Source organism: Podarcis cretensis (genome assembly GCF_951804945.1).
Source record: "Podarcis cretensis genome assembly, chromosome: 13".
Lineage (NCBI taxonomy): Eukaryota > Metazoa > Chordata > Lepidosauria > Squamata > Lacertidae > Podarcis > Podarcis cretensis.
The window spans coordinates 27,175,641-27,186,661 of NC_137182.1; the positions used below are offsets into that span (position 1 = coordinate 27,175,641).

At 45.8% G+C, this 11,021-nt stretch overlaps 2 long non-coding RNA genes across 2 annotated transcripts in view; both read right to left on the reverse strand.

Moving 5' to 3' along the window:
- The window catches only part of LOC307200367, a 29,909-nt gene extending 24,408 nt beyond the window's left edge, over positions 1–5,501 (reverse strand). The window contains exon 1 of the long non-coding RNA XR_013832383.1: positions 5,405–5,501. This is a non-coding gene — a long non-coding RNA (uncharacterized lncRNA). The remainder of the gene's footprint in view (positions 1–5,404) is intronic.
- The window catches only part of LOC307200378, a 557,860-nt gene that overhangs the window by 477,165 nt on the left and 69,674 nt on the right, over positions 1–11,021 (reverse strand). The gene's annotated exons all lie outside the window — the stretch shown is intronic.

Sequence of the window (11,021 nt, forward strand, 5' to 3'; positions counted from 1 at the left end):
GGGTGCCCGTGATATAGAGAAGCTGTCCCGGTTTCTGATTTCATCCCAGAATGTCCTGCTGTTCCTTAGGATGTCCCTATTTTCATTGGATAAATGCAATGCTGGTACAGCAGTCCCTCTAAGTGTCCCTATTTTCCAGGGATGTCCATGATCTGGTACGGTGTCCCTATTTTCATTAGAGGACACAGGCCTGGCCAGGACAGCCTTCCTGTTATACATTCTGGGCATGATGAGGCATCTGACCCTTACCTGAGTCTACTCCAGCTGAGGAATCACACACCTACTTCCCAAGCTAGTGAGCCCCACCTGGGCTGTGGGCCTGTGTCCTGGCCAAGCCGTAGCTCATAGCTCAAAGCTCTCCTGCCAGATTATTTGCTCTGGAGCCACAGTGTGGAAATAAAGGATGAGATTGTTCACCATATACCAAGCACTCTACTATCCTAATTAGGCCCCCAGTGGTTTTCTCATAATGCCCTTCTCAATGTGCCTAATTTGCCCACCTTGCTTTGGCAGGTCTGCTATAATCCTGAAGTCTCTTATGTCCAAGCCCTTTGTGACACAGATGAACACAAAAGGCTTGGACATAGAGACTTCAGGATGATAGCAGACCTGTCAAAGAAAGGTTTGGTCAGAGGAATGGAAATTAAACCTTGTAAAGTTGACCTGAATAGTGAAATATGTGAAAGTTGTTTCTTGGGGAAGGGAACAAGACCTTCTACCCGCCAAGCAAAGCCAGGAAAGTCCAACAGAGCCTTGGCAACTTATTCATACTGATATATGTGGTCCAATTCAACTGATGTCTCATGGGAAAAACAACAAAATGGGAAAATAACTTTTCTGCTTATATATATTGATAATATAATTTTGGTTACTGAGAACAAACAAATGCAAATTTAGATGTTGTTCATGTTTTCCTCTAGGCTCTGTGATTCAGGATTTGACACCCTGTTTTAAGCAAAACCTCGGTTACCCATGTGGGCTGAATTAGACCTGTTACTTTCAGAAGACTCAAGACTTTCAACCTCTTGCATGCAGACTGGTGTGGGCAGGGCTTCAGAAGTCATTTTGATTATGAGTGGCAGGAGTAGAATTCAGAGTGAGTTATTCATATCTGAGGGGCTTTCAAATCTATATGGAGGCAGGAGCACACTTACAATTGTGTGTTTTTCATTATCAATATTCTTTTCTAGAACACAATAGAAATGTGAGTCAGGTACTCCTTTTCTCAGCAAGCTGCCCAGCAGGGACTCTTCCCCCACTTTCTCAGCAATCCTGCCCTTTGGGGTAGGAGGACTGGAGGTTCAAGGGCCTGGATGAAAGAAAGCTTTGGTTCAAGGAAGTCTGTTGCTTGTTTGGACTCCCAGTTACAGCTTTAAAACCTTTCCAAAGGAAGTTTTAAACTTGATCCCATCTTGGACCACAAGCTTAACATGAGTCAACAGTGTGATGCAGCAGCAAAAATAAGCTAATGCTCTTCTAGGCTGCATCAACAGAAGTGTAGTGTCCGGATCAAGGGAAGTAATAGTACTACTCTATTCTGCTTTGGTCAGACCACACCTGGAATACTGTGTCTAGTTCTAGGTACCACAATTTAAGAAGGATGTTGACAAGCTGGGATGCGTGCAGAGGAGGGCAACCAAGATGATAAAGGCTCTGGAAACTTACGAGGAGCGGTTGAAGGAGCTGGGTATGTTTAGCCTGGAAAAGAGAAGACTGAGAGGAGATATGATGGCCATCTTCAGATATCTTTAGGGCTGTCACATGGAAGAGGGAGCAAGCTTGTTTTCTCCTGCTCTGGAGGGCAGGACTCAAGGCAATGGCTTCAAGTTACAAGAAAGGAGATTCTGACTAAATGTCAGAAAGAAGTTTCTGACAGTAAAAGCTGTTCAGACTCTCCTTCCTTGGAGGTTTCTAAGCAGAGTTTGAATGGCCACCTGCCATGGATGCTTTAGCTGAGATTCCTGCATTGCAGGGAACTGGACTAGATGATGCTTCCAATGCTACAATTCTGTTTTTCTATTGTGCTAAGGTGGTATCTGCAGAATGCCCTCCAGGTATGTAAGATCCTCTTTCAGGTATTCTGCTCCCAAACTGTGCAGCACTTAGCCTGGTAGCTGACTGGCACCCCGTGTAATTCTTTCAGCAACAGCATAATATGATGACAACATTCTGCCCTAGCGAGCCACTGGATTTTGCGCTGACTGCAGCTACCACAGAGCACTCTCGTCTGTAAAGCAGGGCAAACAGCCAGCCTTCCGTCACTACTTAGGACAGAAGCTGCTGTTTCCTTTGCTGAAGTCTTTGGAGAGAGGTCAGTGGGCATTAGACGATGCACCACACAATCGCCACTTCCCTGCAAAGAAGCTGATCTTAAATGCTCATCATGTTATGCATGCACACCGTGGTGGAAGATGCAAGGCACTGGTGCATAGCATAGCATAGCTGACAGGCAGAACGGGTGGCTGAACCTTTCCTTTAGATACGTGCATATATATATATATATATATATAGCTTGCAATGCAATGTAACAACAAAAGGCAGGTTGTGGTTTGGCTTTGTTTTCCATCTTTAGCAGCAGCCAGGAACAGAAGAACCATTTGCATAGAGTGCACAGAGAATATTTTTTTCTATGATTTGGGCAGTGTTGTTTTGACAGCTGCAACAGCACCTTTGTGGCGGCTCCAGGGCTTAAGGGACACCAAACGCTGTGTGGACCAGTTTGACTCCCATGGCTTCCTCCAAAAGGCCGAAGGAATTAAATTTCACTAGCCCATGCCAGGAGGGTGGGGGGTGCCACCGCAAGTGAGGTGATTCACATTATGGAATTCTTGCAGGGGGCGAATGTTCTCCACATAAAAAAACTCAGTGAGATAGAAGTGTTCAGGCCTAGCCTTCTCCCTGGTTTGTAAGCCTTCTAAGAATAAAAATACAATCCAATGGAGGAGCAGAACATCTTGCACACACCCCTCCCCTACCGTTGGAAGTTTCACAGCATAGACAGAACCAGCCCTACCAGGCAGAGGGCCTTCTCAGTAGTGGCGCCCGCCCTCTGGAACGCCCTCCCATCAGATGTCAAGGAAATTGTCAGGAGTGCGTGCAGGAGCCAGGCCCTGTGACCAGTAGGACTTTGCAGGACTGGGGCCTTCCTAAGTTTGTTCTGAAGAGGCAAAGTGCGGCCACACAGGTGAAGCCGATTGGTAACTCACAGCACCTGGTGGCAAGAGCCGGGAAGGGATATAAGGTCAGCATTTCCCTTCGGCTCTTTGCCACAGCTACATGTTCCTTGCCTTGCTGCATTTGGCTCCTTGACTCCTTGCTTCTTGATCCTCAATCCTCGGACCCTTGACTTTGTGACTCCTTGCTTCCTGATCCTCGGACTCTTGGCTTCCTGACTCCTGGCCTCTTGTTTCTGCTCCCACCCCGCCATCTTGCCCCTGGTCCCGACGTCCTCAGCCAGGACTTTGACTCAGACCGTGACTGAAATAAACAACTATCTGACTTTTAGAAGACATCTGAAGGCAACCCTGTATCAGGAAATATTTAATGTCTAATGTTTTACCATTTCTTATGTAAGCTGTCCGGAGTGGCTGGGGAAACCCAGCCAGATGGCCGGGGTATAAATAATAAAATTATTATTATTAGGCAGAATGAGGTTGCTTCCTCGGTTGGGTGTTGGGGGTAGTGGTGAAGTGTTGTAGGACAGAGCTGTTTGCGCCCCACATGGCCTGCAACTCCTAGGCCAACCTGCTGCCCTCAGGAATGGCAGATAGCACCGTTCCATTACCACTGTTGAACTAATATTCTGTGAAGGCTACCCTATTGAGGCAAAAGGGGCCTTGCTTCCTCAACCAGCCTCCACCTCCCTCCCTTCTGACTTTACAACCAGTCCAGGGGGTTTACAACCAGTCCTATCCGCTTCTTCGTTCTCCTTAGTCTTAGCATTGCCTTTGAAGAAACTCAGCAGGCAGCAGGATGGAGGCAGAGTGAGAATTAGTTGGCTCTGCCTTTCTTTGGCTGGAGTCGCCTAGCATTTGGCCTCTCTGCTTTCCGTCCCACCAGCCTCAAGGGGAACCCAGCCACCATGGGTAACTTTCACCTCCCAGTTGCGCACTCAGCTTTCCACCTGGGGCTAGCAGCCGCTGACATGTGGGGTGGCAGGACATTGAGAACACATTGGGGGAGAGGAAGGGTTGAGACAAGGCCCAGAGAGCCAGTGTGGTGTAGTGGTTAAGAGCGGTAGTCTCGTAATCTGGGGAACCGGGTTCGTGTCTCCGCTCCTCCACATGCAGCTGCTGGGTGACCTTGGGCTAGTCACACTTCTCTGAAGTCTCTCAGCCCCACTCACCTCACAGAGTGTTTGTTGTGGGGGAGGAAGGGAAAAGGAGATTGTTAGCCGCTTTGAGACTCCCTAGGGTAGTGATAAAGCGGGATATCAAATCCAAACTCTTCTTTTGAACATTAGCCTCCCCATGGCTGCTACAAGCAATTAAAAAATTGCAAGATGTTGGAGCAAGCTCAACATCTCATCTACCTTGGTCCCACAGACTATGGCCTTATTGGCTGTGGCACCCACCCTGTGCAACGCCCTCCCATCAGATGTCAAAGAAATAAACAACTCTGACTAATTTTAGAGGATATCTAAAGGCAAACCTGTTTAGGGAAGTTTTTGATGTTTGACGTTTTATTATGTTTTTAGATGTGCTGCCGAGAGTGGCTGAGGAAACAGGAAACCCAGCCAGATAGGCAGGGTATTATTATTATTATTATTATTATTATTATTATTATTATTATTGTGTCTGTGTGTCTCTGCCTTATGGAAAAGCAGCAGTACTCAGCTTTGCTGGCTGAAGACAGCAGAGAGATGCCTGCACTTCATCCTAACCCTTCCCCACTCAAGCAACCAGCATTGGGGTGTTAAGAGTGCAGCCTTGATCCTATTGAAAGAAATGGAACTTAACATAAGCTGTGTTTGACTAGTCCCATTGGTTTCAATGGGGCCCAAATTCAGCTAGCTTAGTCTGACTCCAACCCACTGCGACTATAAATGAATTGAGACCGGCAGAGATCTCTTATGCACAAGGTTGTACAGTATTGTTCTTTTGGGTTAGACATTTTTACAACTTCCTGTTCGTGCATACTCGGTGCAGAACCTTTAAGATCCATTTCCTGGAAGTGGTTTTTAATTTTTCTTTTTTTAAAAAAAAAATCTCCAGAAGATAGATAATACACCTGTTTCTTCTGCAAGATATGGCTCTGCGGTTACGGAGTAAAGCAGTTGCTAAACCATTGAATGAATCTTTCGGCATTTAACAGATAAAGAAAAGGGCAAATCAGGCCGCAGCCGTGCAGAGCGATAGCAATCACCCAAAGCAAATTTTCAAGGAGAGCTGGTAAAATCACTCACGGGACACTCTCTGTAACCATGCTTTCCACAGGGAGCAAGGTGAAAACGGTCTTCCTTAATGGCCTTTCCCCTGAGGAGGTTGTGGTTATTTCCTCCTCCTGCTGCTGCAATGGCTAAATTTAAGTAACTGCTCAAGTCCTCAAAGGTCCTTGAAAGTAATTAACACATATTGTTTTATTCTAAGCAAACTAGCTTGTTGCAAAAGATGGGGGGGGGGTTAAAGGGGAGGGGTCTAATATAAATAAGCAAACAAACCGCTTGCTTAGTGTGGGCCACACTAAGATACACAATAATTGCCCCATGGTTACCCATTTTTGTGGAGGAACGTGTGATTTTGCCTCATCTTTTAGTGCCTCATCTTTAAGCGGCAAAAGTGAGAGTGCTGCTGTTACCTCTGTAGACACATTTTTGCGTGTGGTGAAGGAGGGCTAGCCGCCTCTGCCATATTTCGGATTTGCTCATGGTTTTTATGGTCCCCCTGTGTTTGTTGTTTCAGTTTATATTTTAGAAGATAACTCATCCCGATATCTGTGCCCCTCTAGAGTGCAAATTTTGCCGTATTTTATTTCGTGGTGTTTTTTTAAGATCGTGCAAACTGCTTAGAGGTTTTCTTTCGAAACATGAAGTGGTATACCAATTGCCCAGATAAACCTGCCGTAAATGGAGGCAGTGAGAGCTAAGGAAGAGGCATGCGGACATACAGGGCTAGTCATGAAGGGCACTGTCATTTCTCCCAAAGTTACGGCATACCTCTGTGCCCCACTCCCAAGGCTGATTCTCACATGGCAACCACAAATCTCTCTCTCTCTCTCTCACTCACTCTCTCTCTACCTGAAAACTGCCGCCCCCAGTTCTCCCACACATATACATACAGTGAGCAAAGTTGTCTGGGGATTTGGAGTGAATACGAGTCATCAGCATGTTGATGAAACTTAAGCCCTCTTTCTCCTTTCCATCTAAACCAGGCGAGACTCTGAAAGTGTTGATGGTGAACACGCCATTGCTTTGAAACAAATTCAAAGACTTCTGGTGGCTGTGGTTTGTGAAGGGTTGCTGGGAATAGTAACTCTGTGAGGGGTAAACTACAGGGCCCAGAATCCCTTGAGGGAATGTTATAGAAAAAATTGGGGGTTTGGCTTTTGCTGCCCAACTCCCCAAGGGACCGAGTCCCCTAAGTCCATGATCGGTCAAAGATGAACGGATGGAGGCAAGGCAGATCTTTATTTTTTTCTGTTGCAACAGAGTTCCCTCCCCTCTTTGCAAGGAGGTAAGAGAGACCCAGAAAAATGGTGTGCAAGCCCCTATAAATAGTTTTGAAATTGCCCACCCTATACCACCCCCAAAAACCAGAGGTGTGGGAAGGTCAGGTGGTACCCGGTGCAGAAAATGTCTTGTCACCCCCCCACACACACACACACAATTGATTTTTTCTAATTTTTATTTTTGCCTGCAAAAATTGTTTTACGTTATTTCATATTTTCTTACAAAGGAATATGGATTCTGGGCCTCTGATAACAAGTAGGCAACTATGGACAGATACTTAAATCTACAGGGTGGATTGTGTTTTGGCTTGTGTTGTTTTATTCATATTTATTGTTTATTTATTTAATAAAATTTATTTTTAAAAACCTGCAAAGTGGTTTACCAAAACAAAAAACAAGAAAACACCACAGCCGTAAAATCAAGAAAAATTAACAATCCTACTTTAAAACATACAAAAGCTAAAATATTAAGATTAAAATCACTTCAACTTCCTAAGCATCTAGGTGTGCTTGCCTAAAGAAGAATGCTTTTAGCGGGAGCCCGAAAAGAGTCTAGCAAAGGCATGTGCTTTGTTGCAATAGGTAGGGAGTTCCAAAGTGCAGGTGCTGTCACAGTCAACAATGCAGTACAGATATTATGTGGAACCTGTAGTAGTGCTTGAAACTACTGAAGGGGATGGTTTTCTTTATTATGACTTCACCATGCTCTGTATTATCTGAAAAGGAAAACATTTATTTAAAAAACAGGACTGCACAGCAGCAATCTAGTCTCATCATGATCAGTGGGACTTATTCCCGAGCCGACAGTGCATAAGATGGGCTGCAATCCTATGCACCAGTGGCGTAGCGTGGGGGGTGCAGGGGGGGCCGACCGCACCGGGCGCAACATCTGGGGGTTAGGGTTAGGGGGCGCAAATCCACGGGTTAGGGGGCGCAAATTACTTGCCTTGCCCCGGGTGCTGACAACCCACGCTACGCCACTGCTATGCACCCCTTGCATCCAACTTGTACCTAAAACTCTGCACCACGGAATTGTAGAGTTGGAAGAGACCCCCGAGGGTCTTCTAGCCAACCCCCTGGGGCAATGCAGGAATCTCAACTAGACCATCCCTGACCGATGGCCATCCATCTTCTGTTTTTCCCCTCAGCCAGGACACACAGCAATGGAGACTGGAGGTGGGTGGAAAATATAAATTTTGACAATGGGACAGATTTGTCAGGCGTGCGCAGGGACAGCTTGAAGACTTTACACAGAGAGGGACCCCACACGGGTTTCCCTGCATGTAACAGTAGCAGGCAGGGAGCCAGCTCAGATAGAGAGAAAGACATTGGGGGAGGGGAGGACAAAAGAGTACCAAAGTCCGCCCATTTTATCCTCTTTGAGATGGTGGCACTAGGGGCTCTGGGACCACCCTCTTCAAAATATTTACTTGTCTTCATTGTATTGTTACCACTGTTATTCTATAGTACAGATCCTTTTTAAATTAAACACTTTCTCTAAAATTAAAAGTAATCATTAGCATAGATATCAAAGGAAAGGCGAGAGAATAGTCCCTAATAGATACAAGGGAGACACAGATACATAAGCACACAGAAGTAAATAATCCAGCCTTGGGGAAATTTCAGCCTTCACGACATAGGAAAACGGCCAAGTAAACAGCTATTTTCGTGGAGGAAGGCCAAGATATTAACTGATATGCATGAAATTTCATATATAGCTATATAATCCCTAGTGTGGTAAGATAAGACCTTTGCAGCAGGCATTGTCAAAAAAAGGTTTTTAATGAACCGCCCTAGTAGGGCAGTAATTGTTCCTTGATAATTTGTCACCCCCCTCCGTGATGGCACCTAGGGCAGCCCGGCCCCTCCACCCCCCTTTCCTACGCCCCTGCCCAAAACATCACAGAAGGAGGCGGTCTCCAGCAGAATTCTGAGTGTTGCTTCTCTCCTGTCTGCCAGGATACCTCATAATGCCTTACTTGATTGCATTTCCTGGGTAGCCTGGCCATTCCTTTGAGATGGTAAATACTTTAGTTCCTGAATCTCTTACACATATTGATAGTTTGCTCAGCTTAACATATACTTGCCAGACTGTTTTTGCAGGGAAATGTAAGCCCCTACAATCCAAATACAATTGTAAAGCTTTTCCCGTTTCCTTCCTCCTTGCAGAGAAATATTTGAGGTCAATTTGGGAGAGTCAAAATGGCTTCAGGATTGCTCTCCTGTGCTATTTCAGACACATGGTTTATGTACTGTAATGATCTCAGGCAGGCAAGCAAGCTTCAATAAGAATTCATGAGTCTCTGGCAGTTTTATGGTATGTTTATTTACAATTAACATCCAGAGAGTGGTTTTGGGCCTGCCACTCTTATCTATGAGTTGGTCACTCTGAGTCTCTGCCCCTTTTGCAGCATGAAGGGTGTAGACTCGTAATCTAGGGTTCGCGTTTCCGCTCCCCACATGCAGCTGCTGAGTGACCTTGGGCCAGTCACACTTCTCTGAAGTCTCTCAGCCCCACTCACCTCACAGAGTGTTTGTTGTGGGGTAGGAAGGGAAAGGAGAATGTTAGCTGCTTTGAGACTCCTGAAGGGGAGTGAAAGGCGGGATATCAAATCCAAACTCCTCCTCTTCTTCTTCTTCTTCTTCTTCTTCTTCTTCTTCTTCTTCTTCTTCTTCTTCTTCTGCTTTGGGAAGAAGGTGGGTGGACTCCCCCCCCCGCTCTCAAACGCAGAGCCCTCTAAATGCTGCCTCCCTCCTGGTTGCATAGCAACCCCCTCAATGCCGTCTATCTCCTCCCCCACTCTGCTTGTGATCTTTCCGAGTCTGCTGCTCTATCTGAGCCTGGGAACTCTTGATGAAGGGGGGCTGAACTAACCCACTCCTGCTCTGTCTGTGGCTGCAATCCCTTGTCTCCAGAGTCAGACTCTGGCTCCCTCTGTATTGGCATTCCTTCATCTCCAGAGTCAGACACTTCCCAGGCTTTCGATTCAGCCACGTCTCTGACATATACTTATGTATGTGTTTGCCTTGTACATTTATGAACATTTATTCTGTATCTGAGACCTTCTTATAACAGAAATAAAATTAACTCTCAAAAGATCATCAAATGATAATTAAATAGAAATTCACTCTCAACAATTACAATAATTATTAAACTATGGTTTTAAAAAATAACTGCAAGGCACAGTGCATATAATGCCACAATAAATCCCTACTTGAGACCTTTTTTAATCCAGGCAAAAACATTTCCACTTCCCGAAGCCTTTGATATGTTACCTGAGTTGCTTTTCTTGTACTGGCCTTGCTTCTTATACTTCTGCTGCTTTAACTATGTTGGTTAAATGTACAACTTCCCCCAAAGAATCCTGGGAGCTGTAGTTTGTTAAGGGATGCTGAGTGTTATGTACTGAAGTTCTCACCCTGGGTCAGCAGGGGGATACTGTAGATAGTTTTCACTCAGGTCCACATATGCAAAAAAGGGATTGAAAGTGACATTCAGTGATTGGATAGTTACAGAAAGTTGTTACAGTTGTGTTGTAGTGGAGCTCTATACAGTGGTACCTCGGGTTACGTACTTAATTCATTCCGGAGGTCCGTACTTAACCTGAAACTGTCCTTAACCCGAAGCACCACTTTAGCTAATGGGGCCTCCTGCTGCCACCGCGCCACTGGAGCACGATTTCTGTTCTCATCCTGAAGCAAAGTTCTTAACCTGAAGCACTATTTCTGGGTTAGCGGAGTCTGTAACCTGAAGTGTATGTAACCTGAAGCGTATGTAACCCAAGGTACCACTGTATTAAGCAGGCTGGCTAAACCCTTCAATGCAGTTCTGTTCTGGCCTGTGACTAAACAAGAGCTGTTTGAAGAATCGCTGTGTTGTCTGATATGTTCACCCACAACTTAACACTGAGAGTCGCGGGGAGGCACCTAGTTCCCTCCCCTGCCCTGAGCTACGATTTCTAAAGTGGCTTAACAATCAGAGGGAATGCTGGGAATTGTAATTCTGGGAAGGGAATAGGAGTCTCCTAACAGATCTCGGTAAAGTTCGAACAAATTTGCTCATCCTTAGTAAACGGCGTTTCCTTGTGCGGCTCTGGCTCGCCAGAGCAGCGATGTCACGCTGGCCACGTGACCCGGAAGTGTCTCCGGACAGCGCTGGCCCCTGGCCTCTTAAGTGAGATGGGCGCACAACCCCAGAGTCTGTCAAGACTGGCCCGTACGGGCAGGGGTACCTTTACCTTTACCTTTTATGAGGCATAAACCTGACCTAGATGGTGCAGGATGGTGTTTTCATGTGCCCTGGGTTTGTCTTTAATCTCATTTGTTGTTGTTGTTGTTTTGTTTGTTTTTTGGTA